Source organism: Piliocolobus tephrosceles, chromosome 4, assembly GCF_002776525.5.
Source record: "Piliocolobus tephrosceles isolate RC106 chromosome 4, ASM277652v3, whole genome shotgun sequence".
In the NCBI taxonomy this organism is placed as follows: Eukaryota; Metazoa; Chordata; class Mammalia; order Primates; family Cercopithecidae; genus Piliocolobus; species Piliocolobus tephrosceles.
The window spans coordinates 34,141,053-34,165,798 of record NC_045437.1 but is presented as its reverse complement, the minus strand read 5'-3'; the positions used below and the strand labels follow the sequence as shown (position 1 = coordinate 34,165,798).

The window sequence follows — 24,746 nt, the reverse complement described above, 5'->3', positions numbered from 1 at the left end:
TTTAATATTTTAACCCTTTATTTTGTTTTGAGATGGAGTCTCACTCTGTTATCCAGGCTGGAGTGCAATGGCGCTATCTCTGCTTACTGCAACCACTGCTTCCCGGGTTCAAGCGATTCTCCTGCCTCAGCCTCGTGAATATTTTAACACTTTAATATTTCAGAATGTTTCCTCCTGGTTGATTCCCACTAAAATGCATGTGTCTTTCCATTAAAGGAGCCAAAGTACTACAGTCGTCATTTCCATATCTCTTTTCTTGTCTTGCCTTGTTATTTAATGACTGAATGATTCTTTGACATCAGAGAATAACCTTTCATGATATGCACTCAAAAGTGTACATGAATCAGATAACCATATCCTTGTTAAAGGAGATTATTCTGAAATATATGAACCAATGGGAAGACAGAATTTGTAAGACAGGAGCTTTCTTACTGGATTTCTAGGAACCCTGGACCCTCCTGGTGACGCCTCCAGCATGTCCACAAAGGACAGGAGGCCAAATGGCTGAAACTCACTGCATGCTGCTTCTAGTCCCCTTTCAGCTCCTCTTACCTCTTTTCTATTTGGAGATTCTCCATGAGATTTTCTATAAGGTAATGAAAGTTATGCTGCTTAAGAAAAAGTCTTAAAAAGTGGAGAAAGTTCTGACTTATTTAAACAGAACTGGATTCAAACTACAGTCCAGTCACTTACAACCCATGTTGTCTTTAGACCAGTCCCTAACCTTCTCCAAGCCTTGTTTTCTTTGTGAGTAGAATGAGGATCATAATATCTATTATCTCTGAGTCGCTGCAAGGATTACAAAGTAGAGTGTTATTGCATGTGTCCTCACCCTCAGTAAATGTTTGCTGATAGTATTCTGCATTAGAAATTGCAAAGTACCAGATATTATTGAAGCATCACTTTTTCTTGTTTTCTGTCTCCTTCTACTCATCTGCCTCTGTTATAGGAGCTCAGGAAAAAGTATTAGCTAGGCTTTTTTTTTTCTTTTTGTTTCTGTGAGGCAATAGTTCTCAAAGTGTGGACTCGATACCAGCAGCATCAGCATCGCGTGGGAATTTAATAGAAATGCCAAATGTCAGACCCCAACCCAGAACTGTGAATCGGAAACTGGGGGTGGAGCTTGGCGATCTATGTTTGAAGCCTTCTAGGTGATTCTGATGTAGTTTGACAACCACTGTAAAAAATAGAAATTCACATGCGCTAGCCAGCTAACGTGGGAGCCGGTGAGGTTGAGGGTGGGCAGAGGTAGTCAGCAGCAGAGACAGGAAACGAATAGGAACTGGGCCTCTCAAGGAAGGGAAACCAGATGTGAGGATCTCTGCAGCTGCAGTTGTTGAGTCTTCACCCTGATGCTGCCTCTCCCATGCATGACTCAGTCAACTTCTAGAGCAGTGATTCTCTCCTGGGCAATTTTGCCTCCCAGGGGAATTTGGCAATGTCTGGAGACACTTTTTATTGTCGTGACTGGGGAGTTGCTACTGGCATCTGATGAGTAGACTCCATGGATGCTGCTAGGCACCCTACAATGCAAGGACAGCCCCTACGACAAAATATTATCCAGCCTGAAATGTCAGCAGTGCTGAGGCTGAGGAAGCCTCCTCTAGAGATCGTCCTCCCAAGCTGCTCATCTTTCTTCCCTTCACCAACTAAGGTTTTACCTTGTACCTAAGAAATTCAACTGGCTTTTGTGAACCCTATGTGGGTTCCTACATGGGCTGCAGAGAGTCCACAAACTCCCAAAAGCTTGCACAATTCTCTTATTATGTATGTATTTATTCTGCCTGTTGGGGAAGGGAGCTTTCATCAGATTCTCTAAGGTTGTATTCTATGTTCATTCTGTGTATGATTTCCCTACCTCACATTTTCTGCTCATTCATCACTTCCATTTGCCACACTGCCATTTTTCTACTTTATAACTTCTCAGCTGTTTCTCACATTGCTGCTTTCTTATTGTGGCCATATTTCCCAGTTCAAATTCCCAAGGTAAGGAATCTGATTATCCTGCTCTTCCCTATTCGGACAAAGCTTTTCCTACCAGACAACCTCTTAGGCCCCTGGCCTTCCCACACTGCAGCTGCCCTGGGTCCTGGTCAGGACTCCCATGGGATGAGGAAGGCCAGTAGGGAGTCAATGTCACCCAGAACAAAACATGGCTGCCCAAGGCAGGCTCCCTCAGGACGGGCACTGGCTGAGGCAGGCATCATGATTGCCGTGTCTAACAAAGACGGTCAGAAAACCCCGGGGTTAGGTTCTGCAGAGAGAAGCCACAACACAACCTGGAAAGATAGGAAGATACTGGAGTCAGTCTGAAACTCCAGGGTGTGGCAAGCACACGCAGACCCTCAGAAGCCTAAGAAGAGGTTTTGCAGAACCACGAGGAAAAAATAACTGAGGGAGGAGAAAGAAGGGTCAGGGCTCAAACAGTGGACATAATCAGGACAGAACAGGCTGAAGTGCAGACACAAGAACAGATCAATAAAACCAATGGCTCAGCAAAGGTGAGGCAGCTCTGTCTGCCTCTGGCTGCCTTCTCTCCCCTCCTGTCTCACCAGAAGCCAACACATACACGCTGGGTGGAGAGGCTGCGAGGACGAGACAGTGGGACATGCGTGTGCTGAGGAAGTCAAGGAGCGGGACAGGAGGCAGGTCTGAGAGATCTGGTTTGTGTCTTATGCCTTGGTTTTCTTTGCATTCCTTCTCTGTCTCTCGTTCCCTTCCTCATGCCTTTTCCTTAGCTGATTTCCCCAGGACAGAATTATTTTCTTTTTCGGACTGAATGGTAAAGAAGTATTTGTTTCCTAAGTCTTCATTTCAAAAGCAACAGGATAGAACTCTCTAAGAAAAAAAAAAAAACCACACAAATCTCTAAAGGACATTAAATTACATTTTTATTTATGGAGCCTTGAATGGATTGTTCTACTTTCAATGAGTAGATTTAAAAGGAAAAAAAAAATGTTCCTCAGTCTGATGTTATAGATGGTTTAAATGACTGGGCTGCATTACACCAGCACCAGGAAATATCTAGAGCAGTGGTTCTCAAACTTTGTTCCACATTAGAATTTTAACCCTCAGGCAGCACCCCATGCCATTAAATCAGAATGAGTAGGGATGGGAGCCAGGCAGCCGTAGTTTTTAAAGTTTCTCAGACGATTCCAATGTGCATCACTGGCGACCCATTGTCTCAGAGGTGATTTTAATAAAGCCCTGATCCTTGCTTGCTTTCTTGCCACTTTACTTTTCCTCCAATAGAATGTAACAAAAAAAACCTTTTATTTTTCAGTTAACTAAATTAAATCCCAGTTCATCAAGGTTGTGCTCTAATTTCATGCCAGAAGGCAACCAGCCGGGTAGTTGCTTACTTCGGTCAAAATAGCAGACAAGCATTTCGGCATCCTGTAGTCAAGCAATGTTTTTATCCACTGATGAGTGGTTGTTAGTTTAATCTTCAACTTTGTAACTTGGTGTTTTGATTTATCCAGACACAACTTTGGACCCTGGAGATATTCGGGCTTATTTACTGCCCACCACCCACCCAGCCCCGCTCCCCGCCCTTATTCACCAGAGTGAGCAGAAAGCAATATGGTCTTCAGAGCGCCAGACCTTGATGTGATAATCCGAGGAGAGAGGAGCTATCAAGTCACTCAAGCAACATCTCAGTCACTCAGTAAATCTTTCAAGAGCTTACCCACGTCCCAGTCTCAGTTTCCTGATTTATTTTCCTCTTTATATGTGAAGGGTTTTGTTGTTTGTTGTGTTTTTTTTTTTTTTTTTTTTTTTTTTTGGTAGGTTTTTGGGGAACAGGTGGTGTTTGGTTACATGAGTAAGTTCTTTAGTAGTGATTTGTGAGATTTCTGGTGCACTCATCACCCGAGCAGTATACACTAAACCCAATTTGTAGTCTTTTATCCCTCATCCCCTTCCCAACCTTTCCCCAAGTCCCCAGAGTCCATTGTATCATTCTTATGTCTTTGCATCCTCATAGTTTAGCCCCCACTTATGAGTGAGGGCATACAGTGTTTGGTTTGCCATTTGTTGTTCATTTTTTAATAAACATGATTGGGCCGGGCGCGGTGGCTCAATCTGTAATCCCAGCACTTTGGGAGGCCGAGACGGGCGGATCACGAGGTCAGGAGATCGAGACCATCCTGGCTAACACGGTGAAACCCTGTCTCTACTAAAAATACAAAAAAAAAAAAACTAGCCGGGCGAGGTGGCGGCGCCTGTAGTCCCAGCTACTCGGGAGGCTGAGGCAGGAGAATGGCGTGAACCCGAGAGGCAGAACTTGCAGTGAGCTGAGATCCGGCCACTGCACTCCAGCTCAGGCAACAAAGCAAGACTCCGTCTCAAAATAAACATGATTGAAAAGACCAGGCTATAGTAGCTCAGTAGAGCCTGTTTCTGAGTGTGGTCTGTTTTACCAGCATATTCTCATGACCACTTGGCAAAAATGAGAGCGTGACATTTTTTTGCTCCCAACAGATGTATCTTTGGTAGTCCATAGGTTCTTCATTTGTTTGTTTACAGCCTTCAAGGAGAGAAAACATGCTGTGAGGAAGGGATCAGATTGAAAGCTGCTTAATCTGATAGGAAAAGCCTGAAACACAACTTAATGATGGTTTTCAAAACTATGACAGGTTAGAAGGAAGAATATTCAAGCTACTTGGTCTCTATTTACATGGAGGAAGTGAATTTAAAGTGCAGTTAATTAGAAGTATAGTGAGCCAGAGACAATAACTTTGGAATTAAATAATAAATTTGGCTACTAAGAAAGCCTATGGCATCTCCATTCCTAAAGAATCAGTCTGCTGTGGAATGGAAGTCAGAAATGGGTGGGTTACAATTCTGCTTTGGTCTCCGACTCACCACACGTTACATGGCTTTTCAGGGCCTGTGTTAGTCAACATTCCCCAGATAAGCAGAACCAATAGGATATATATGGACATACATGAATGGAGATTTATATGGAAATTGGCTGACACGGTTATGGAGGCAAGAAGTCCTCTATTATGTGCCGTCTGCAAGCTGGAGCCCCAGGAAAGCCAGTGTTGTACTTCAGTCTTATTCTGAAGGCCTGAGAACCAGGAGAGCTGATGATGTAACTCCCACTCCACGACCAAAGCCTGAGGACCAGAGAAAGGCCTGGTATAAGTCTGAGAGTCTAAAGCCCTGAGAACAAGGGGTCTGATGTCCCAGGGCAGGAATAGAGGGATGTCCCAGCTCAAGGAAGGAGAATTTGCACCCCTTCCACATTTTTGTTCTGTTCAGGCCCACAGTAGATTAGATAAAGCCCACCCACACTGGTGAGGGTGGACATTCTTTACTCAGTCTATGGATTCAATACCAAGTATACTGGGTGTTTCTCCCGGAAGCACCTTCAGAGACACACCAGAAATAATGTTTTACCAGCTATCTGGGCACCCCATAGCCCAGTCAAGTTGACACAAAATTAACCATCACAGGGTGTCAGCATCCTCATCTATCAAATGAGAAGTTCAGCTGGATAATCCCCAAAGTCCCTCATTACATACTAATGTCCTATGCCATTTAACAATAGGACATGTAGCCTTCTGCCTTCTGCCTTGAGAAATTTAGGTACTAACAGAAGTTGTTTCCCTGAGGTCCCTTCAACTTCAACAATTTAGAGTAATTCACCGATGTGTTTCCTATTTTGAATAGGACTAATGTGTTTCCTATTTTGAATTGCAAAAAATATAACTGTATCCATATTAGTTGATACCAAGGAATTAGTAATTCTGTTGGATATTAAAAGAACACTGGTTACATAAGAATATGGTCATAATTGTCAGAGATACATAGTGAAATCGGTAGGAGTAAAATAACATGATATCTGGGATTTTTTTTTTTTTTTTTTACAAAACAATATATATCCAGAGTTCACAAGATTCCCTTTGGGCTGGAAAGGTTTCTTAATATAGTATCTGTGTTCTAGAAAGAGGAGTTGGGGCCTAGAGTATGCAGATGTTGATGGTCTTGAGTGTTCTGAACGCAAAACCAAGAGACTAGAAACTTTAGAGACCACAAAATGCTTTTCCTGAAGACCTGGAACATGAAGGTTTAATTTATTTATCTTTTTCTCCTCCATGTTTTGTGATAGGTTGGTAAGTGGAAATCAATTTTCCCTCAATAAAATAGTAGCCCTGAGAGAGATAAGTGACTTTTCTGGGGATACATGCTAATGACAATATCAAAGCCAGAGTGAGGATTGAAGGGTGAGGTACTATCACTACCTCCCTCTACTCTTCTTTCCCCTCCTTCTGGGGAAATGCCAAAGGTATAAGTATCCTTTTGGCATCATTTGTCCTCCTGGGTCTCTGTGTCTGTCCTGTATCTCCTTATTCATTCTTAAAACTCTTTCTGGTGGTCACAGCTCTCCTTTAAAGAAAGAATAACAAGACATCATAGCAGTGAACTCAGAACATTATCACTGGCTTTTCACAGGACATGAGCAACTTTCTCACTGGAGGGGGCAGGGATGCTTGTATGGTAGGTGCTCCTTACAATGATAATTTGACTTGCGCCTACCCTGAGAATGACCCTGTGTGGCTGATGCACCCAAATATATGTTCAGAGTTCCGAGCTAAGGAATTGGAAGTGGCCATCCCAGAGATTAATTCCTTATCTGTGAGGAACATCTGAGCCCCAGCCCGTCCTGGGGAATGTGGGCCATACAGGGGATCAGCATCCTTTGTGTGGGGTTAAATGAAGGTTTCCAGGCTGAGGTTGCTATGGGGAGGATGTTAAGTGAAAATGTTTTATAAACCACTTGCCTTTTGCCAGAGGTTGTGGTTGACCTTACCAGCCCACTGCCACTGGACCAGCAGTGCTCCTGTCCAGCCCGCCACCACTAGACTCTCTCCCCTGTATGTAAACCCCCAGTAAAACCCCAGTGTCTCATTTTCTGGCTCTGGATCTCTTCTTCAGCCTCTTGAACCTGGTGCCATCCCCTTTGGAGTTGACAGGGATTCAGCACATCACACTACACTAGAATAAAACATGTGCTGTGTCCACATTAGGCCAACCAATTTCCACACCATCCAACATTTTTCACTAACTAAAAATACTATTAAATTTTAAATTGGTTCATATAAGTAGTTGCAGAGAAGGCAAACCCAGCCAGCTCACATATAAATCATCTATATTAGTTTATTAGGGCTGACATAACAAAGCACCACAACCAGTGGCTTAAAACCACAAAAATTTATTTTCCGACACTTCTGGAGGCAACAAGTGTGGAATCAAGGTTTCCGCAGGATCATGCTCCCTCTGAGACGGTGGGTGGAGTCCTCCCTTGCCTCACCCTAGCCTCATGTGGCGGCAGCACTCCTTGGCAATCCTTGGCTTGTAGCTGCATCACCCCGATCTCTGCCGCTGTTTTCCAAAGGGTCCTCCCTGTGTGTCTCTTCTCTGTCTGACAAAATCACCAGTCCTGTTGGATTAAGGGCCCACCCCACTCCATTATGACTTCATCTTAACCAATTACATTTGCAAGGACCAATGAAATGAAGTCCTTGGACCAATTCCAAATGAAGTCACATTCTAAGGTACTGGAGGACTTTAGCATCTCTTTTGGGAGGATGCAATTCAACCCATGACACCATCCAAACAAATGACATTATGAGAAGGTTTCCATTTTTGTCCTCTGTTGTGGTTAGATTCTTGACTTTACGTAATTTAGAGCTAAAAATTTACTTCCTGTCTGAAAAGTGATTTTTGACAAGAAGGATTGAGATCACACCTCAAGTTCTGTGGCCATCACTTGCCCTTTCAGAATCACGTGTCCCATCCTGTGTGCCGTGTTCCGAAGAAGCCAGGTGAGCAGATGCTGGCAACGCAGGGATGGTAGCGTAGACTACAGTTTTAAGTGAAAAGGACTCATGACTCAACCCTGTAGCTTGCCCTTGCTATGGTTGCCCCACCCCTCCCAACTCCTTATTCCTCCTGCTTTACTGAAACCACAGCTGCCTTGACTTGAGCCATTTTGATTCTGCCGCAAATGAGCTGTAAACCAATCAAGCCACACCAAGCAAATCCAACCACCATTAAAAGGAAGTTATTCAATTATTGTTTTCTTTGCAATGGGGAGGGGTCATAAGAGCCTTGTATATCCCAGGGCAAATATTAATCTGTCTGAAGAGTCAGCTTGCCAAGGGGTAATCAGCAAACAGGTTGGTGCTCATGACAGCTGCACAGACTGGTAGTTGAGGATATTCAGTGCCAGGAGCAAACCCTAGCAGGCACCCTTGGTAAATCTGGCAAGCTCTGTGACTTCACCCTCTGCATTCGGAAGCAAGCATTCAAACTTTGACAGGCTTACAATATGCCCAGGGTAAGTCACCTGGCTTCTTGGATTCTGGACAGATTTCCTTGTGCCATAAGCTCACTTCTCTTTCTCTGCTTCAGGACTAGATCCTTCAAGGAGATAGCAGAGAAAGCATGTTTGCAGAATCCATGCCTTGTGCCCACTCCCACCCTGCTGCTTGGTACTTTTAGGGAAAGTGGGAAGGAGTAAAGTTACTCTGTCACTGGCAGAGGATGGACAGTAAAGGGAAGAAGAAAATGGGAGAAAAGAGAAATAGGTATCCAATGAGTTTTAAAAAGTAGATTACAATGCTTAAAACCTATCATTATAGTGGTGATGTTTCTGAATGATAGAGGGGGTGGATTTGGCAAAGTTTCTGGAATCTTTTCAGACTTGAGGTCCACCTCCTGTCTTGAGACCAGTTAAGTTTCAACCCCACATTTGCTGTGGTTGATCCCTTGACCTTTGTGTAAATCCTCCCACCTTTGCTAGGCCAGAGGAATGTGGAGTGAGGGTTCTGTCTGAGTTGTACAGTTCCACTGTGGCTCATCCCCTGGCCAATACCTTATGGATGCAGGAAATATGAGCAGAGAACAAGACTCCCTCAATATTTAGAAACTGAATTGAGATTTCAATCCAAAGGATACAATTTGCCCATCACCTTAGTTGCTTGTACAGTAAATTGAGCAAGTCGAAAACACTAAAAGAACTTTTTTCTCTTGATGCCTAATGCCAATCACAATTTTTTTTAGCTCTCTCAATTGGCATCCTGGTTCCCATCTCACTCCTACTGTAGTGCACACTTACCGAAATGAAAGCTGCCTACATAACCACCACCAGCATCCAGACAGGAGAGAATTCAACACCATCTCTTTTTGTCTCCACCAGTTTCTGCTTTTTAGTCATTAACAAATGGCTCTGGTTCCCTTTGCAGTGAAGACCCACAGAGGCAGAAGTCCCTGCTCTGAGTCACTTAAGCTCTGATTTTGAACGCTGACTGGGTGCTCAGCAGTAAGGGTTGAAAGGAAAAAGAGGGAATACAGGGAAGGAGGCAGAGGCGGAGGCAGATTTGCAGGTCTGGCCTGAGAGTTGTGCTTGATAAGCAGAGAGCTAATTATCTCTGCAACTCCACCTTCCCAGTAGTCAAATACTTGATGGGCAGATTAATAAGTGAGGAGGTGAGGACAAGATTAATTATCAAGTCTCAGAGAAAGTGAATGAAATGCCTTCTTGTTCATTGTCATTTATTCAAAAAGAGCTGCTGAACATGAAAGAATATTATCATTTTTGCACTTAATTAGAGGAAATAACAGACTGGTATTTTTTAAGCAGCTTTATTGTGATATACTTTATGTTCCATAAAGTTCACTTGTTTAAAGTACAGCCAGCCCTTTGTATTCGCAAGTTTTACATCCATGAATTCAACTAATCAGGGATAAAACATATTCTGGAAAAAAAAAATGATAATATAATAAAAAAATACAAAATGCGAAACAATATAGTGTAACAAATATTCACGTGCTGTTTACATAGTATTCGCATTGTATTCGGTATTATAAGTAACCTAAAGATGATTTAAAGTATATGGGAGGATGTGAATAGGTTCTGTGCAAATACTACAATGTCTTATATCAAAGACTTGTGCATCTGTGGATCTGGTATTCTGGTATTAATTAGATCCACAGATGCACAAGTCCTTGAAAGAAGATGCTGTAGTATTTGCATATAACCAATTTGTACATGGAACCAATTCCCCGTGAATACTGAGGGACAACTGTATACGATTCAATGGATTTTAGTATACAGATGCTCCTCAACTTACAGTGGGGTTAGAGCCCAACAAACTCATTGCAAGTTGAAAGTTAAAACTATTGTTTAAGTCAAAAGGATGTTTTCAACTTATGATAATTTCAACTTATAGTTTATCTGGACCTAACCCCATCAAGGAGAAGGTTGAATGCCTATCTCTTTTGCACCCACGTAAAGTCAAGAAATCATGAAACTATAGTAAGTTGGAGACCATCTGTATTTACAGTTGTGCAACCATCACCATAATATAATTTTAGAACATTTCATCACCCCAAGAAGTATATGATAGCAGTCACTCTCCACTCCTTTTTCTCCCCGACCCCCAGCCCCTGGCAACCACTCATCCACCTTCCGTTTCCATAGATTAGCTTTCTAGACATTTCACATAAATGGAATCATGCTATCCAGGGTCTTTTGTGCCTGGCTTATTTCACTTATGATATTGTTCTCTGAAGTTTAGTTGTGTTGTAGCATGTATCAGTGCTTCTTTTTTTTCTATGGCTGAGTAAAATTCCACTGTAGGGTTATACCACATTTGTATATCCATTCATCAGTTGATAGACAACACACTAGTATTTTAATGAAAGAGCAAAGTGCCATGATCTCTAATCTGAATTGTACACCTTTTTAGCTGTACATGAGTTACCACAACAGTTTCTGATCTTAATATCTTAGATTTAAGGGTATTTAGTATTGATAACAAAAATGACTTCTATTTCAGTTTGTGGAGAGTGGGGGTATGCAGGATGATGTAATGGTGATAGCAAAATAATGTCATGATATTTACATCTATGTTTTTCAACTATCTTAATAGAGTGGGTCTGTATTTAAGACTCCATTCCTTCCTTCTAATAAAATAACATTAGAATGACTGGAGTTTTCTTAATGGCATGCACATGGAACACTGCACTTGCAGTTGTGTGTTCAGCTGACAAGTTCACAGCTGAGTGTGAAGCCAAGTTATAGCAGGACTGCAAGGGGTCTACTGGCTGTGTGGTCCTGTCTGTTTGCATCAGATTTGCCCCTCACAGCTTCTGGCTTAAGTACGAATGAGAAGGCACGGAAAAGAGGAGGGATTGGGAGCAAGGAGTTCTGCGGGTCTTAGAATCCTCCCTGGGACACATATTCAGACAATTCTTACTCCAGGTGGCAAAACCCTGCACAGCCATTCTTCTTACATGAGGAGTAGAGGCCAACTGAAGGCTCTACAATCCTGGCATGGCCATCTCCTACCTTTGGGACACTGAGCCAGTATTCAGTCCATCTCTTTCTCATCAGCAAGTGAAGATAATAATGGTTCTTATTTCCTAGAAATGTTTTGAGGATTCCCATAATTCCTGGCACATGCCAGATGTGCAATAAATGTTAGCTGTTAATAATCATTAGCATGTATTAATGACTTGCTATTTCCTAGATACTGTGTACATTCACAATGATCCAAAAAGGTACCTAAAGGTAGCGATAGGTATTTCCACTTTACAGGTGAAGAAACGAGACTCAAGGAGCTTACATGCCTTGCTCAAGGTCACAAGGCTAGATAGTGGCACAAGTCATATTTATATCCTTTTTGGTCTGATGCAGAATCCTATACACATCCAGTGAACCATGCTGCCTATATGTAATGAATCAGGTGGACGAATGTTCACACACAGTAGCACAAAGAAAAAAATCCTCCAATTTTTTTACATTAAAATAAATGATTGATGCAATTGGGCTACTTTGAAAAATAATATCACCAAAACCGATGAGGGGGAAACAAGTGGGAACCTGGGATGAAGCAATTGGAGCAAATTTGGGCCTTAAAGAATCTCAAACTAAAGCACATTATTTGCTCCAATGCTATAATCTTCCCAGCTCTGGCGAACCAGATCCCCTGGCTTATGGAGACCAAAAGAAACGACACATGGCCCTGTCAGGCTAAAAACCAGTATATGGGCTCATTTCCATCAGCTAGAGAATGAGGCTATTGTGCCCATGCTGATATTTCAGTTCTCAACTTAATAGCTTAAGATGTTCCCATTATCAACATCACTTACCTACCCACAGCACTTTTAAATTGGCCTTGGGAAAAACGAGTAAACGGAAGCAGAGTTTTTCATTCTGCCAAGTGCAGCCACTCCTGAAGAAGGCAGCTTTGGATAGCGAAACAAACAACTAGATTGAAAAGCAGAAGTGTCAGCCTTGACACATGCTACTAATTTGCTGCTTTGTGAGGGTCATTTGCTGTGTTGCCTAAGAGCAAGGGAGAAGACAGTTCAAAGGTCAAGGAAAAATGGCATTTAGATGTTCTCCAACCAGGCTGACGTAATTGGAAAACTAAAACCCATCTCCTGCTAACTTTCCCCTCTCAACAGTCTTCCTGATTATGAAGTGTAAAATAGGAACAATTCTGGCTACTGATCTTAAATAATCCTAAGCCCTGGATACTAAGACCAGGAAATATGTATTCTCTTATACTTTTAGGTGTTCTCAGTTGAAATTAACATGAACATAGCAATTTTCCACTTTAATTAAAAGAGTATGTTCTTTTTCCACTCATGGTATTAGTGGCTTCAAATGCTTAAAGAACCTTTACAGAACACCCCTTATGGGGATTAAGAGATCAGGACAAAGGTAACATTTTAAGAATGTTCTTAATGTTGCAATCAATTGGGGATTATTTTTTAAACCATTTCCTTTAGAAGTCTAAACAGTGTCTTTTCATCACTTGGAGGTATTTTTTAATCACTGCTTCCCAGTCCACTTTAAATTATTAGTGTAGCCCTAGCTTGTAAATGCCCCTCACCATCAGGGAAAGATGGATTTACACTCATGGCCTCTGAACTAAACTAAGCAGAAAGTCATTTCGTTCAGGTCCACTGCTGGTGGCCACTTCATCCCCATGTCCAACCCATCATTGTCCCACTTATTTCCTAGAAATGCTTTGAGGATTCCCATAATTCCTTGCACATATCAGATGTGCAATCAATGTTAGCTGCTAATAATCATTAGCATGTATTCATTACTTGCTATTTCCTAGATACTGTGTGCATTCACAATGATCCAAAAAGGTACCTAAATGTAGCGATAGGTATTTCCACTTCACAGGTGAAGAAGTAAGACTCAAGGAACTTACATACCTTGCTCAAGGTCACAAGGCTAGATTTCTACAGACTCACATTCATGCTACAGTTACTCACTGGACTGGAACAACCGCCTGTGTTTAAGTGATCCTGATTTGGTCCTCTCATGCTTGTAAAATCCAGCTCTAAACTTTACTATTGTCTGCTGGTCAATCAAGGAGACTTGGACTTTGCTTCTTTTTAAATTATCAGTAGTGCTATTTATTTACCTCCAAAAGGATTCTAAGTAACCCGCCCTAGATATGGATCTGCTGATAACCAGTACTGTGGCCTTGGCAGGTTATAACAATAATAAAACTTCTAAATTTTCAGACTGTTTCACTGTTAAAAAGCACTTCCATACACCTTCTCTTGTCAAAGTTATTATCCTCAGACAACACCAATTGACTGATACACTTCTGATAAAGCTAGTAGATGAAAAACTTAGGAAAATAAGGGCGATGGACAAATTCAAAGGTAACCTTGTTTATTGACTGGTAGGCCTAGAATTTCAATGTGTTGGTCCAACTCTGATTTCAATTCTGGCTCCTGGAGAAGTCCCCATCATGGTTATTTGTCAAGAATGAGAGGTCAGAAATGCCAACAACAGGGGTTAGGGTGAGTATTCTGTCAAAAATTTATACAAGGAACTTCTTGCATAAAATAAATTAATTAAGGAATTTGGCCTGGATGTCAGTGCCTGCAAAAGGGACTTCAATATTCCCCAGTAGATTATCCTAAGAATATCTAAACTCTGAACTAGGGGTTATAGACTACAGATAAAACTGTAAGCCTCCTGCCTCCTACAGTCATAGCATTTCAAAGTTGAAAGTCCCTTTCCCGGTCTTGTAGCCCTGATCCAAGTTGCTAACCCCTCTAGGATTTTACGTTGTTTCGGCATAAGCATGCACCACGAAGAGGAGCTCACTTTCTACCAGAGTGGCCCATTTCTATTGACTGGTGGGCCTTAAAATTAAAAAGTTATTTGCCTTGTAACATGACCCATTTGTTTTAGCTCTGCCCAGTCATGGGCAATCGGAGTGTCCATTGAGGAACACCTCTACCATTTTACTGAACCCAAATCTGCCTTAATGTAATTTCCACCAGTTGGAAGGTCTCTCTTCTTATGCCTTTGGATACATTTTTTTTGATGATTATAGCAGCCCTGAATGATTTCAGAGACAGGGCACAAAGCTCTTGAGAGCTAGTACATTGTCCTTCCCAGTCTTAACTTCTCCTTGTCTTGTATATCATCTATATCTCTCCCTTTTCCTCTGACATCTGCACCCAGCTCTGTTATAATTCTTTTAGAAATTAAACACAAACTCCTACGTAGAAGGCAGAAAAATTCAGTGAAAAGAGCAGAGGAACTTGGTCCAATCCTTGACAAGTTTCCATCTCTAAAGCCTCATAAATACTATGATTTCCCTGATGGGGGTGGGAGGGTAGAATGACAGACTATAAGTGAGTATTTATTATAACCATCAATGTACTATAAAGCTACTGAATACTTTAACAGTAAATTCTAAAAGACCTCAAGCATCTTTGCTCCTTGTTTTACATCAGAACACATTAAACAGAGAAGCAGCCTGACTTTTCCAAGGACCCAGGACCAGTTAGAATTAGAAACAGAACCTAGATTTTCTGATTCCAAATCCCTTGCTCCCTCCACTGTCTCTCTGTTAAACAATGAAGTCAATAACATTATCCAGGCAAAGGCCCTAGAATAGCACCCAACATGTAATAGGTGCCTAATTATTATAGGCTGAATAAATATGTGAGTGAACAAATCAATATATGAATGACTAGGATTCATTTTCATTGATGACATTATACAAGTTCCCTCCAAATGTCACTTATGTTTTTAGTCATTCTTTAATTAGCTCCCTATTAATAAGCTTGGTTCTCAAAGTGTACTTATGAAGATTAAATGAAATAAGGCATTAAAGTGCTTAGAAACAATATCTGGCAGCCAATAAATGTTAACTAATTGTTGTCTTTCTGGTTTTTAGCCATTTTTAAAAGTAAGATTATGCTGATGCTGTCAGGAGTCTCTAATCTGAAAATCACTTTACAATCCACTAATGAAAGGAATTCTGGAATTGCAAAAAGATTACTACTATTTGTCAATTCCTATCCTTCACCTGTAACTAGGCCACCCACACCCACCCCTTGTAGTTGGCACCCATCAAGACACAAACAAAATATTGAATTATTTCGCTTCCTCATCTGGGCTTGTGTTTACTCCACCCATGACCTTTGGGCACTGTCTCCCATTCCCAATCAGCACTCGCCTATTGGACCTGACAGTTGACTTGACTTTACCCCATTTATCTTGATCCCTCTGTCTCCATCTCAATCTCAATCAGGATTTTGTAATTCCCTTTTGGTTCCTCCACTCTCAGCCACCCTGGTACCTCTGCTCCTAAACAAGGTCCATGCCTTTGACTCAAGTGGATGTGCTTGCTTCTGTTCAAGTTCAGTCTGCCCAAAAAGAGTGATTCCCACGTGCTTTATTGACTAAACTTCCTTTTCATTCAAGAGTTCCACATGTATGTCTATAAATTGCCATATGTAATCCCTATCAATTGCCAGAAATCCTGACGATTTCTTTCTGAATCTGAGTTTATCTGACAATTTGTCAGGACTAAAGACTAACGTTGAGCTAATGTCAATTTATCTGACAATTTGTCCGGACAAAAGACTAACCTTGGGCTAATGTCAGTAACAAGAAAGAGCTCAGGAACAGAAAACCAAACACCACATGTTCTCACTTATAAGAGGGAGCTGAATGATGAGAACACATGGACACATGGGGCAGCAGGTGGGGGGAACAATACATACTGTGGCCTATCAGGGTGTGGGGAAGGAGAGCATCGGGAAGAATAGCTAATGGATGTTGGGCTTAATACCTGGGTGATGGGTTGATCTGTGCAGCAAACCACCATGGCACATGTTTACCTGTGTAACAAAACTGCACACCCTAAGCATTTCCCCCAGCACTTAAAAGTTGAAGAAAAAAAACAAGAAAGAACTTCAGTAAATTCATCAATTAGGATTATACCTGTGGTTTTGGTGTGGACAAGAAATATTTATTATCTTTTTAATCTCCACGTCTTGTGATGAATTACCATTTCTTTGCTAAATTCATCAATTAGGATTATACCTGTGATTCTAGTGTGGACAAGAAATATTTATTGTCTTTTTAATCTCCTCATGTCTTGTGATGAATTACCATGTATTATTTTCTCATTTGTTAATTGTGTATCAACCCCCACTTTATTCCACCCAGAATGTAAGTTTCTTCAGAGCATGGACTTGACCTGTTTACATCCACAGCTCTATCATCAGCACCTAAAATACTACTTGGCAAATAGCAGGCAACCAATTGGTATTTGTTGAATACTCAGTGAATGAAAGCATAAATGAATGGCTGGGAAGCAGAATGGAATTGTGGTTGGAGCACAGCCTTTGGCATCAAAGAGATCTCAGTTCAAGTTTTGGATATGCAAATTCTTAGCTATGAGTCTTCTCTGAATTTCAGGTTCTTCATCAATAAAATAGGGGTAATAATAGTGCCTACCTCAGAGATTTTGGGGAGCATTAAATACGATAATGGCTGTAAGGTCCTTAGCATGATAGCTGGCATATTTTAAGAACTTAGTAAATGTTGTCTATTATTTTCAGTGAAAGTCCTCAAATGTTGAAGCTTATCAGAGGTAATTGAATTATTTAATATGACTGGTAGTGATTATACTAAAGACAAATTAGTGTAATTAGTCTGTCAGCAAGATTGGATTTAAAGAGTCAGGTTGAACAAAAAAAATGTATTAGTCACACCCACCATATTTAAAGCACTATACTAGACTTTCAGGAGTGGGTGGGATGCAAGGATATGACACAGCCCCTTCCCTCTAAGAACATAGAACTGAGATTTACTATGTGTGCATTGTACCATGCTGAAGATACAGAAATGCGTGGCAGTGTTACCTCCCACATCATCCAATTTACTCTCCATGCTCTGCAGAAAATTCTTCTAAAACACTCAGCCTTTGCTTTGAACCCCTATAAAGACAAGAAACTCACTGACGTATGAAACAGATGATTCGCTTTGGGAACAGTGATCACCACTAGAATGATCTTAAAATTAGCACAAATCTACCAACCCATGATTTTTACACATTGCTCAAACTTCTGCCTTCTGGGAACCTCTAGAATAAATTCATTTTGCACTCTTCTATCAGAGTTCAGCAAAGTAATGCCTGCAGGCCAGATCCAGCCCATTTATTTATATAAATAAAGTTTTATTGGAACACAGCCAAGCTTATTCATGTACATGTTGTCTGTGGCTGCTTTTGTACTATAGTAACAGAGTACTCAGAATATTTAAGCCTACAAAGCTGAAAATATTTACTATTTGGCTCTTGAAGAAAAACTCTTTCAACTTCTGTTCTATGTGACAGAACTTGAAGATAAGTAACATGCTTTTTCCTAAAGTGAGGAGCAGGGAAATGAGCATAGTACTCCAAGTGGGAGCTAATGTAGAATTCACAGAACTAAGTAGTACTATCACCTCCCCTGTTCTGGATGCAATACCTCAAATGATGTGACCAGAGATCAGGTTGGTCTTTGACTGACACACAATATTCAAGTATATAAAGGATGAAATCTGTCAGTTATTTCTCCCAGGAGCTTCTATTAAATTATGTCTCCCCACCCCATAATGGTATATCCTCATATTAGGAAGTATATACAAAATTTCACATCTCACTTGCTTGTCCAGAGCAATCAGGCACAATTTAGCACATATTCAAGGGCCATCTTAGAGTCAGACAGAAAAAGGATGGCATGTACAGCTAGGATTTTGAAGAGAATATGAAGAGACTCTTTACATGCTCAGGGGTAGGGTTAGAAGAACAAGGGAATTTGTCAGCCCCCTATCTGCATGAAGAAGAATGGAGAGGGAATAATTTTGCCAGGGCCCAGTGATAGCTGGAGTCATGACTACTTAACTGGACTTGTGGCAAAAGAAACGCAACCACGGCTTGCACCACTCTCTGAGGCAGGCAGAGAGGAAGGGAAATGGATACCCTAACATGCCCATCTCGGCTCTCTATGCACTGTGGGTAGAACTCTACTTGAAGCTAGAAGGCACAGGGGTCAGACTCACCAGGCACAGACCAGGTAAAGAATAGATGTGGGAGCCAGGGGAGAGGATGACAAGGGCTAAGTGGTGAGCCAAGCATTTCATAAATGCTGAATGAATAATAGATGAATGGACCAAGTGGGCCCAGGGCCTGTCACTCAATCAGTGTTTGCTGAACTGCAGAAGCCATCCCTTTATGCCCGCCAGCTCTGAAGCTGTCACTGCTGCCGTTTGCTGTTCCAGACGTCCCACCGCCAGCACAGCCCTTGTCCTGGTTCCCCACTCCCTCGCTGACCCCTCAGGGTTTCTGTCAAGAGTGTAAAAACAGTCTGGATCTTATTTGGGCGATGACAGAATGGAACAGGATTTGCTCTGAACAGAGCAGGACAACTCTAATCAAAGACAGAACTTTAAGTTCTAAAATAATTCTTAGAATCTAAATGTTTTTTAAACAGAAAATTTGGTGTCACTGCATCCTATGGAGAAAAATGAGTGGCTTCTAAGAAGCGTGCCCCAGACATCTGTGTCATAGGCTCTGGATCCAACAGGCCCCTTATTATCAAATGCCTCGTAGCTGGCTGTCTTACGCTCAGATGGCCCTTGCCACATGGTAGCCTTTGATTGTAAAGACTTCCAGGCTCTTGATTAATCACGCCAACAGCAGCAATGTTGAGAAAATTGTGTGTGTGTGTGTGTGTGTGAGTGAGAGAGAGAGAGAGAAACAGAGAGAGGTTGTCAATGGCATGAGGCTGCTAGTGGCCAACCACAGCTTCCTGCCAATCACCTCCTCCTCTGTCCATTGAGTCAGCATGGAGAATATTCAGCACTGGCTTCCTCAAGGAATAATCCTGAAGATTCTGGATTTTGAAGACTTAGAAAAGCATTGTTTGGTCTGTTACTCTGGTTAGATTATTTGCCTTTGCTTGGAATGGGCAAGACAAAATTGGGCATTAAATTAAGAATTGCTGTTCATATATACCAAAGCCCATTTTAAAAAGTAGCTGTAGGCTGGGCACGGTGGCTCACACCTGTAATCCCAGCACTTTGGGAGGCCGAGGCAGGCAGATCACTTGAGGCCAGGAGTTTGAGACCAGCCCGGCCAACATGGCAAAACCCCATCTCTACCAAAAATACAAAAAATTGGCCAGGTGTAATGACGTGTGCCTGTAGTCCCAGCTACTTGGGGCAGGGGGTGGGTGAAGTAGGAGAATCACCTGAGCCCTGGGAGGTTGAGGTTGCAGTAAGCTGTGATTGTGCCACTGCACTCCAGCCTGGAGACAGAGTAACAGCCTGTCAACAACAACAACAGCAAAAACATAGACCTATGCAGGTCTATTTTGCAGTCAAGTCTGGAAATCATTTTTTTTCTAAGAGCCATACATCTAACAGCTGTCCCTTCATGCTTCCCAGACCCAGACCAGTCAGTCCCCAGAGTCTAAAAGTTCTTATACAAAACCCAGAATTCCAGTTCATCTATAACTATGTCACAAGTTGTTAATAAATTTCTTTAAGGTCTCCAGGACCAAATTTTATGAAATCTAATCCCAACTAGGATAACTGGCAAAATTTGAGTAAGCCTATAGATTAGGTAATAATACTGTATGGATGTTAATTTTCTGATGTTAATTATTGTACTACGTTTAGGTAGGAGAATTGTCCTTGTTCTTAGAAAAACACACTGAAATATTTAGTGGTAAACATGCATCATGACTGTGACTAAGTCACAAATAATTAGGAAGTACCTTTTATGTACAGAGAAGAAAGATAATAAATCAGATGTGGTAAAATACTAACAACTGACTATGTGGGTCAAGGGTATATGATTTTTTTTTAGTATTTTATAACTATTCTGTAAGATTGAAATTACTTCAAAATAAGGCTGCCAAAAAACTAATTTTAGAACATTAGAGCTATCTCATGCCTATCACTGAGGTGTCAGTGTTCAGCCATGCTACATACTGCAGAGGGAGCCAGAAATGGAATCTCCTGTTCTCTCGTCTTTCAGCTAAAATGAACCATTTCCTCTTTCAGCTGAAGAACTCTCCTATTCATGGAGGCGAACACTGAGGATGCTTTCCACATGAATCCTGAAGGTAAGGGGGACTTGTTCACATGTCCCTCAGTCACACCACCCATCTGCCCCACTGTCCGTTTCATCCAGGGCAGGCGCTCAACTATCTTGGTTCACAGAATATCATCTCAAACCAGTCAATGTCTACACTGGCACATTCTGCTGTCTTCAAAGGCTGTTTCAATCTCCCCAGCCTGTCCAGCTCAGAAAACCTGATGTTCATCCTTTGCCTTGTTTTTCCTCAAAGAAAATACCAAAGCTTTTCATAGCTGATATCTCCTAGTGGTACAATCATGAGAGAGTTTTATTTTCTCCTTGTAGTGTTCTATAATTGAGAGATTATTGACAATGACTGTGTTACTTTTAGAATCAGAAAGAGAAATATTATGCTTGCTTTTATTTTCCTAAGCAACTCTACATAAATTCTTGCCACAGCTTTCTGGGCCCTGTAATGTCACTGCTGTGTCTCCTTCCTCCCAGCCCTCATGGCAGGACTCGGATGTGACAGACTCTGGGTCTTCCCTCATCTACCAGTGGCAAGGAAACCCTAGGCTGCCAGGACTGCCTAGCAAATAGATCATGAAGTATTATGACTCCATTTTACAGATGGAGAAAGCCAGCCCCCCGACTTGCCTCTATCTATACTACAGTCAAATGGGATCTGGACCCACTGAGATGAGCTCGACGTGTACAACTTTGAGGCTGTACTTTCTCATTCAGAGGAAGTTAAGGAGCCAGGAAGATAGGAAAACGATGAAGTTATTGGTTGAAGAAAATTCTAGGCAGAATTTTCCTGGGACTTCTTGGGGCCATCTAAGGGAACTTACTAGTCTTCCCACATTGAAACATGATAGCCCCTTGAGAGCCATCATGCCGCTTTCGTGTCAAGAACTGAGCTTGAACTTGCCCTCTGGACCAGGGTTTCTCAAACAACACTGTGGATGTTCTGGGTCAGATCGTTCTGGGTTGTGGGGCTCCTCTGTGCATCATATGATGCTCAGCAGCCTTCCTGGTGTCTCCCACTAAACACCAGAAGGACACCACCCACCCCCGCTCTAACAACCAGTGATGTCTCCAGACAGTTCCAAGGAGGACAAAACTCCCCCTGACAGAAGTAATAATAAAATAATGTTTCCAGGCTTTGCCAAATGTCCTCCGGGTGGGGACAACATTGTTCCTATCAAGAACCACTGCTCTAAGTTTTCTCAGCCCAGCGGGAGGTTTGTTTTTCATGGAAATCAACTGAAATTTACAGTGTTCAGAATAAAACTAGCAAAGACTTGCAGAAGAAATGTCATCAGTCATCAAAATGCCCTGGGTACCAGAGCACCCCATAGCATAATAGCCCTGCCCAGGAGCCTCTGGTAACATTGGAAGGGGTGAATCGAGCCATTCAGGCTTCTCTGAGTTGCTTTCTCCAGTCTTGGCTTCTACCCACTGATGTCAAATGCCTCATGCTATTTACTGGAAGGAAAGGCAAATGAAAGAGAACAGGGCAATGCTGAATACTGAGTGGACCCTTCCTTTAAGAGTTTGAAGAAGTCAGAAAGCACCCAATAGTCTGAGTTGTGTTGCAAAGCTCCGGGAAAATTTGGCTGCTATTTTGTATTTGTGTGTGTATTCATTATTCATAGACATGTATTCATAGACAACATTATTGCACAAAAGATTTGAGACATAGTCTCTGCTTCACTTTATATAATTTCAACTTTTTACAACAAAAGGCTCACCATTCTAAAGAGTGGCTTAACCAGAAATCATTTCTTTTTTAATTAACCAAATGGTATAGAGTAGATAAGGTGGTGGTAGCAGATTTACCTGTGGTACCAATTGACAAACCAAGGCCCTAAAAGGAAATTCAAAAGCCCTACGGTTTGTACACACACTTCCTACTCATCTTTAAATGCACCTCAAGGACCTTTTATTCCTCTGATTGATCTGCCCCTGACCCCTGCACCCAGTCTCCATTATCCTCCACCCTTTCCCAACCTGGTGCTTGGATTACAAAGATGCTTCTGATTCCAGTGGATATCTGTGAAATCACAGGCAGGAACTTGAAAGCAGTTACATGGTCAAGAGAAACAGAAACACAGCTCAGTTTCAGGGTAAAAAGAACATCCAGAAAACAATATTCATAGAAGAATTCCGAGTGGGGGAACCTCCCTGAAAGAGGGGATTAAAAATTAAGAGTAAAATTGCAATTCCTGTCCAAGACTCGACCCAAAGTGTCACAGTCCATTTTGCAGCCTTTAATATGATGTCTGGTCTCTTTAACTTAATTGTTAACTTTCCAGTCCTGTCCCAGTGGTAATCATCACTCCCTAACAATCACTCCATCGTGCCCCATACCCACCCAGGGTGGAACAAACTGTCTCTCTGCCTGGCATGCCAGATTCTTTTGCAAGAGCCCTGGCATCCTTCAGGCTCTGCCCATTCCGACCCTCCCACCTCCAGCCCTTTCCCAGGCTCCCATTCACACAATTCTGCCCTTAACTCTGTGCAGACTGCAAGAGGCCAGGAGGAGCTGAGAAGCAGTCCAGGGTGCTAGGGAGGATGTGTCCACCCATAGGGTGTGCTTTGAAGTTCTTTTAAAGCTCTACACTCATAATCTTTTCCCCCACCACTTACCTTAGAGTTTCTCAAATTCCTATCATTCGAGCCTCTGCTTTGACTAAATTGTGGCATTACTCAAAACCTACACATGTACCTAAGAGAGAAAGGCCTTAATTTATGGATAGCAATTTGTTTATGAGATTGTCTTGCTGGTGCTTCTTTAAGAAGAGAGCCTTGGGATTGGGACACAGGACAAATTAATTTTGATTGCAATGGAGAGACTGAAACGATTGGGATATTGAGCTGTAGACCTGTACTGTCTGATACACAAGCCACTAACTACTTGTAGCAATTTAAATATGAATTAGTTGAAATTAAATAATATTAAAAATTCCATGCTTCAGTCACATTGAGTACATTCCAAATGTTTGCCAGCCTCCTTTGGCTTGTGGCTACCACTGGACAAAGGAAATCCGTTGGACGTTTCCATCATGATAGAAAGTTCTGCTGAACAGCGTGTCTCAAGACTGAGGCTGGTACTTCCAGCAGAGAGTTCTGGAAAAGAGATGCAGCCCAATATCACCAGCTCTGTGGGCAGGGATAGAGAAGAGTAGAAGGAACCGAATTCCAAAAGGGAAGGGAGCCAAAGCTCAGGTCCAGCCCTGAGCAAACATGCGGGACATTCATCTGCCCCACCCAAACTCTTTATGTTAACAAATGGAAAGAAAGGAGCTACTGGGGTCAACTTCGTAGCCCATTTCCTCCATTGGATGGCCTCCAAGTTCTATGGGCTTCTGATGAAGCAAAAGACCCCATCCTGAATCCTGAGGCAAGAGGGACTTAGGGTTTCACTCACATACGGGAGCCACTGGGCTCCTAGACAAAGGGAAATCTGCACCCTGGTGACACAAGGAGCCAGGCAGTGTCCCCGAGCCCACTTAGAGCAGTGAGTTTCCAAGTCAAAAGACATTTCAAGGAAGAGGAGCATCTTCTCCATCTGAAATTAGGCCTCCACTCAGAAAAATCTGAGGAGCCTGGAGGGTTCCAAGGAGCAATTGGAACCTCAACTGATGATAGTGGAGCATTTATCAAGCCTTGCCAGTGACAGTGGTCAACTCTACATTTTCTCAAAATGCATTGTAAAGAGCTGGATCATGGTTTCCCTCCCTCTTCCCCACAAGTTGCGCTGGGAGTATGAATTGCCCCACTCCCAGACCAGCCTAGCTAAGGGCCCTGACCATTATCACTCTGGTTGGACAGGCGGCTTTTCTGCAAAGAAAGGGCTTCTGAGGGAAGCTGAATAAAATGGAAAAAAAAAAAAAAAAAAGAATGAATATAAGCCAGTAAGAGAGACAAGCAATTATCTTGCTAGATAAATAGTCCAGGTGTTTTGAATGAAGCAAGTTTAAAAGACTATATTGTCCATGAGAGGTGACTAAATCAGGTAGACACAGGCTGTATTTGTACAAGATGGACCAAAGTGATGAGGGAGAGAGGGACTTTGGGACTGGTACTGATGTCAGGAGGTGGTCGGGATGCTCAAATTCCTGGCAGTAGGCAAAGAAGTGGGGTTTTCACCTTGAGCCCAGTGCTTTCCCTCCCCTAGCCCACCTGCTTTTGAACTTCCAGATCCTCCTGCTTTCTCCTCTTTCTCTACCCTCTTTCCCTGTTTACCACTCTTTCAACTTCTGGTTCCTCTTGCTTTGCATGACAAGGACTAGTAGAAGCCCAGGCGCCAGAGTA

The 24,746-nt window shown here is 42.1% G+C and overlaps 1 protein-coding gene across 1 annotated transcript in view; it reads left to right on the top strand.

The window, feature by feature from the left end:
* Positions 1 to 24,746, top strand: part of PRLR (prolactin receptor) — a 165,560-nt gene that overhangs the window by 89,301 nt on the left and 51,513 nt on the right. Inside the window, exon 2 of the mRNA XM_023216524.2 lies at positions 20,411 to 20,472. The gene's annotated coding sequence lies outside the window, so the exon portion shown is untranslated. The remainder of the gene's footprint in view (positions 1 to 20,410; positions 20,473 to 24,746) is intronic.